Source organism: Triticum urartu, chromosome 4A (assembly GCF_056163025.1).
Source record: "Triticum urartu cultivar PI428250 chromosome 4A, HENAU_Tu73, whole genome shotgun sequence".
Lineage (NCBI taxonomy): Eukaryota > Viridiplantae > Streptophyta > Magnoliopsida > Poales > Poaceae > Triticum > Triticum urartu.
The window spans coordinates 284,119,719-284,126,378 of record NC_141876.1 but is presented as its reverse complement, the minus strand read 5'-3'; positions in this window follow the sequence as shown (position 1 = coordinate 284,126,378).

Genomic DNA, 6,660 nt, shown 5'->3' with positions numbered 1-6,660 from the left:
TGGCGGGTGCGGCGGCGGGGTTCGGCGCCGGAGTTGGAGGAGCTGGGCGGCTCGGCTCCCAGGCGCGGGCGGCGCGGCTTCGGGCCGGGAGAGCCCCGCGCGGGCTCTCCCGGCCGGAGCGTTGGGAGGCGGGGCAGGGGCCACGTGGCGCGTTTCTATTGGCTCGGGGCGGTGGCGCGAATCGTCCGGCGGGTGGCGGACATGTCCGGCGGCGGCGGGGGTAGTTTTGCTAGGGTTTCGCCCGTGATTTTGAGGAGGGGATGCCTTTATATAGGTAGAGGGAGCTAGGAGGCTCCAAATTGAGCACGGTTTGCAGCCACGCGATCGTGATCGAATGGCCTAGGTGATGGAAGGGGTTTTGGTGGGTTTTGGGCCACTTTGGAGGGGTATTGGGCTGCAACACACATGAGGCCTTTTCGGTCCCTCGGTTAACCTTTGGAGTATCAAACGAAGTCCAAATGGCACGAAACTTGACAGGCGGTCTATCGGTAGTAAACCAAGGCCGCATGGAAAGTCTCAGTCCAATCCAAAAACGTTTAACACCCGCACACGAAAAGAGGTAGAAAGGGACACCGGAGGACATAGGAGCGCCGGAATGCAAAACGGACAACGGGGAAAATGCTCGGATGCATGAGACAAACATGTATGCAAATGCAATGCACATGATGACATGATATGAGATGCATGACAAAGACAAAACAACCCGAAGACAAAAACCCGACAACGAGGAAATATCATAACTTAGTGCCGGAAATGGCAAGAGTTGGAATACAATTATGGCAAATTACATACGGGGTGTTACAACACTCCACCACTACGAAAGGATCTCGTCCCGAGATATAGGACTGGAAAAACTCCGGGTACTCAGAATGGAGGTGGTCCTCGCGTTCCCAGGTGGCTTCCCGATCGGAATGATGTGACCACTTGACTTTCAGGAATTTGATAGACTTGTTGCGAGTCTTGCGCTCAGTTTCTTCAAGAATAGCAACTGGGTGCTCATGATAAGACAAGTCTTCTTGGAGATCAATGTCTTCGAAGTTGACGGTGCGGTTAGGAGTCTTGAAACACTTGCGGAGTTGAGACACGTGAAACACGTCGTGCACGTTTGCAAAGTTGGACAGAAGCTCAAGTTGATAGGCGAGATCGCCTCTTTTGCTGATGATCTTGAAAGGACCCACGTATCTAGGGGCAAGCTTCCCTTTGATACCGAAGTGACGAGTACCTTTCATTGGAGAGACGCAGAGGTAGACATGGTCTCCGATCTCGAAAGCCAAGTCATGATGCTTGCTATCATAGTAACTCTTCTGGCGCGATTGCACGACTTTGAGATTTTCACGAATGACTTTGCACATTTCTTCAGCCTCTGTGATCAAGTCATTGCCAAGAAGTTGACGTTCACCAGTCTCTGACCAGTTAAGAGGAGTACGTCACTTCCTGCCATAGAGAATTTTGAATGGGGCCTTGCCTTAACTCGCTTGGAAGCTGTTGTTGTAGGAGAACTCGGCATATGGAAGACAATCTTCGCACTTCATACTGAAAGAGATGACACAAGCCCTGAGCATATCTTCAAGAATCTGATTTACTCGCTCGACTTGGCCACTAGTTTGAGGATGAAAAGTTGTGCTGAAGCGAATGTTGGTGCCCATGGCCTTCTAAAAGGAATCCCAGAACTTAGATGTGAAGATGCTGCCATGATCTGAACAAATCAACTACGGAATGCCGTGCAGCGAGACAATCCTGGAGGTATATAGCTCTGCCAACTGAGCTGCTATGATAGATTCTTTTATAGGAAGAAAATGAGCCACTTTAGTGAGTTTGTCGATGACAACAAAGATAGCATCATTGCCACGCTTGGACTTTGGAAATCCAGTCACGAAGTCCATCTCAATATGGTCAAACTTCCATTCTGGAATGGCAAGAGGTTGGAGGAGACCAGCTGGTCGTTGGTGTTCTGCTTTCACTCTTCTGCAGACATCACATTCATTCACAAACTGAGCAATCTCGCGCTTCATTCGAGTCCACCAATACGACCGCTTGAGGTCCTGGTACATCTTTGTACTTCCAGGGTGGATAGAGAGGAGTGAATTGTGAGCCTCGTTCATAATGACTTTACGAAGGTCACCTTTAGGCACAACAATGCGATCGTCGAAGAATAGAGTATCCTTGTCATCAAGGCAATAACACTTGTACTTGGGTTGACTCTTGGCAATCCCAATCTTCACCTTCTTCACCATGGCATCAAGAAGTTGAGCCTCACGAATCTGATCTTCCAGAGTAGGAGAGACTTGGAGGTTGGCAAGGAATCCTTGAGGAACAACTTGGAGATTGAGTTTGCGGAAAGCTTCACAAAGCTCTGGTTGGTAAGGCTTGATAATCAAACTGTTGCAGTAAGCCTTCCTGCTCAATGCGTCAGCAATTACATTGGCCTTGCCTGGAGTATATTCGATACTCGGATTATACTCTTGAATCATTTCGACCCAACGAGTCTGCCTGAGGTTGAGGTTTGGCTGAGTGAATATGTACTTGAGACTTTTATGATCAGTGAAGATGTCCACTTTTCTTCCCAATAAGAGATGTCTCCAAGTTAAAAGAGCATGGACGACTGCCGCCAACTCGAGGTCATGAGTGGGGTAGTTCTTTTCGTTGGTCTTCAACTTGCGAGAGGTATAGGCCACAACTTTCTTCTCTTGCATCAACACTGCACCCAGACCTTGAAGGGAAGCATCATAGAAGACCTCGAACGGTTTGGATTCATCAGGAGGAGTCAGAACTCGAGCAGTGACTAACTTCTCTTTCAGGGTGTTGAAAGCGATGTCACATTCAGGCGACCAGACGTACTTCACATGCTTCTGGAGAAGGTTGGAAAGAGGCTTCCCGATCTTAGAGAAGTTCTCAACGAACCTTCGACAATAGCTTGCGAGCCCAAGGAAGCCGTGGAGTTGCTTCACGTTCTGAGGTGGTTCCCAATTCACAATTGCAGACACCTTCTCAGGATTAACAGCTATGCCCTTGGCAGAGATGATATGCCCAAGGTAGAGAACCTCATCGAGCCAAAACTCGCATTTTGAAAACTTCTCATAGAACTGATGTTCTCTGAGTTTATCCAGCACGAATCTCAAGTGCTTGGCATGATCCTCCTTGTTCTTGGAAAAGACCAAAATGTCATCGAGGTAGACCAAGACGAAGTCATTTGTGTAGGCGTTGAAGATGAAGTTCGTCATGCGAGAGAATGTTGGAGGAGCATTGACAAGGCCGAAAGACATGACAGTGTATTCATATGAACCATAGCTTGTTCTGAATGCTGTCTTAGGGATATCTTCTTCACGAATGCGAATATGATGATAGCCCATACGGAGATCAAGCTTGGAGAGTACTTGAGCACCTTTGAGTTGTTCAAACAGCTCGTTGATGTTGGGAAGTGGGTACTTGTTCTTTATGGTCTTCTTGTTCAATGGACGGTAGTCGACACAAAGTCAGTCCGTTCCATCCTTCTTCTTGACGAAAAGAACACCACAGCCCCATGGAGAAGAACTTGGTCGGATGAGACCCATATGCTCTTGAATATCGAGTTGCTTTTTCAGCTCCTTCAACTCTTCAGGTCCAAGCTTGTAAGGACGTTTGCAAACAGGTTCCATGCCAGGCTCAAGATCGATGGCGAATTCAACTGGCCGGTGCGGAGGCATTCCTGGAAGCTCTTCTGGAAAGGCGTCTTGATACTCACAAACGACTAGAATCTGAGAGATGGCATCCAACTCACCCTTCTCATTGAGAGAAAACAGTCCAATGGTATCATCACGAGCGGCAAAGATGATGACATCCTCAGACGAATGTGTGAATTGAATCTGCCTGGCAGCACAATCAAGCTGAGCCTTGTGCTTAGAAAGCCAGTCCATTCCAAGAATAAGAGCAATATCCGAGTCACCAAGAACCATAGTAGAAGACAGAAACTTGTAGTCACCCAAAGTGATGGTAACATCCGGAACCATGGAGTTAGCGTTCATGCATTTACCCGGAGAGACAACTGCTATCGGTCTAGGCAAAACTTGGAAAGCCAACTCATGCTTAGATGCAAATGGTCTCGAGATGAAACAATGCGATGCACCAGTGTCAAAAAGAACTTTTGCAGGAATATCGTTAACAGGAAGGTTACCCATAATGACATCTGACGAGTCCTTTGCCTGAGTTGCGTTCATCATGTTGACCTTGGCAAACTTGGGATTATGCTTGACCACTGCAGTGTTAGCAGATCTCACAGGAGGAGGTGGAAGACGCCTATGATTGAAGCATTTGTTGGCATCGCGACCCTTCTGCTGACACTTGTTGCACGTGACCTCTGAGAGCGGACGGTGATACGGAGCACTTGATCTTGGAGCTTGAGACGAAGTCTTGTTCTAAAAGCCTGGGTTGGGTGGGTGGGAAGATCCATTGCCACCTTTGCTCTTCTATTGATAAGGCTGACGGAACGGAGGAGGAGGAGGCAACCAATACTTTTGCTGCTTAGTTGCCACTTGAGTTGAGGAAGAAGGAGTTGCATCTTTGACTCGCTTCTTGGAAGCATCACACTTGAGTTGACCAACCTCTTGTTTCAGTGCCATGTTGTAAAACTCATCGTACTTATGAGGCTCGAAAAGAACGAGAGCTAGTTGGAGATCTTCTCTGAGGCCACCTCTAAACTGATAAATCATGCTCTTCTCGTCGGGGATGTCCTTCTTGGCGAAACGAGCAAGCTTCTGGAACATGATGTTATACTGGTAAACAAACAAGCTTCCTTGCTTCAGGTTGCGGAATTCCTCACGCTTGCTCTCAACAACACTCTGAGGAATGTGGTGAGCTTTGAAGTCTTGACGGAATTCATCCCAGGTAATCACATGGCCTCCTCTGGAATCTTTGTATTGTTGATACCATTCTGCAGCTTGGTCTTTGAGTTGGAACGAGGCAAACTTGACAAAGTCCTCAGGCCTGACGTTGCTGCACTCGAAATGCTTGCAGATATCCACGAGCCAATCATCAGCGTCTGTTGCCTCGACACAGTTGCTGAAGGTCTTTGGCTGGTTAGCGAGGAACTGGTTGAGTGTAGCAAACTGATTCTGATTGTTGCCATGGCCTTGGTTGCGCTCTTGCAAAATTTGCATGATCAACTGCGTGTTTGCATTGGTAGCGGCCATCACAGCTTGCCATGCCTCCGGAGGTGGAGGTGGTGGTGGTGGTTCAGGATTGTTACGCGTTGGAGGAGCCAACCTGAAGAGGGTGACATCCGTTAGCATCTTGACAGACATATATTCAAGCTGAATCAAATGGATTGAAATGCAACATATAGTCTTAACATCCGAACAAAATGAACGAATGCATTCCAATTGAAATGGTCACACTTCCATAAATTGAGAATCCACTTAGATAGAGGTAGAAGAATAAAAACAACAAGGTACGGGCATGAACAAATACTTGGTGAGGATTACCCAATCACAAACCAACTATTTGCAGAAGAAATACTAGAGCTACATGAATTCCCACCTATGAAACTCCCGAACCTTTCCGGTTATGCAATCAGGTGTTGGGGATACAGGGGAAGCATAATATCTCACCCAAAGCAAGCAAATCCTACATCCAGCTGTATCCATCCTTCAACACATAACCAAGAAACCTTCGGAAATCATTTACCTCAACCTTCGAAAAGCATCCGTTATACAAGTTATGGCAATACTCCCAAACTCCCGCCCCAGTACTGGGTGGCGTCGAGGTTATCTCACCAACAACTGCATAAAAGAGATTTTCGATGTCGGCGAAACTCAGGTATTCCAGAAGTGCAACGTTAAAATTGTGACGACAACACCTCGGAGCTCAACTCCCCGGGACACTGCCACAAACCCTAAATGTCAGGAGGCACCAAGAACAATGTTCTCATCACAAAACTATCGGAACAATTCCAAGATACCCGCGTGATCCTAAATTTTTTTAGTGAAATTTGAGAAGAGAAGAGTCAAAACTCTATGTCAGGATACCTCACCAGAGCGACGAAGGGACTGAGGAGTAAAAAGAATCCTACTCTCCGATATATATAATCCTAAATGACTCAAAACATTTTTCTAGACTCAACAACGCCAATGATTCGATCAAGCAGGGGGCTCCTAAGGTCGGGGAAGGCTCTGATACCAACTTGTAACGCCCTCGATGCGGCTATATCTCCCACGTGTCAAAGCACGACTTAGAGGCATAACCGCATTGAAAGCAATGTCGCAAGTGAGGTAATCTTCACAACAACCCATGTAATAAATAAGGGAAAAGATACATAGTTGGCTTTACACTCGCCACGTCACACAAATAGCATAAATATCATTACATTCATCCAGATACAATCAAGGTCTGACTACGGAACCAAAATAAAAGACAACCCCAAATGCGACAAAGTCCCCGATCGCCCCAACTAGGCACCACTATTGATCATCTGGAAAAGACACGTAATATCGTCTTGAGTCCTCATCGAACTCCCACTTGAGCTCAGTCGAATCTCCTAGAGCGGTATCATTGGTCCCTGCATCTGGTTTTGAAGTAATCTGTGAGTCACGAGGACTCAGCAATCTCACACCCTCGCGATCAAGACTATTTAAGCTTATAGGAAGGGTAAAAGGTATGATGTGGAGCTACAGCAAGCGACTAGCATAT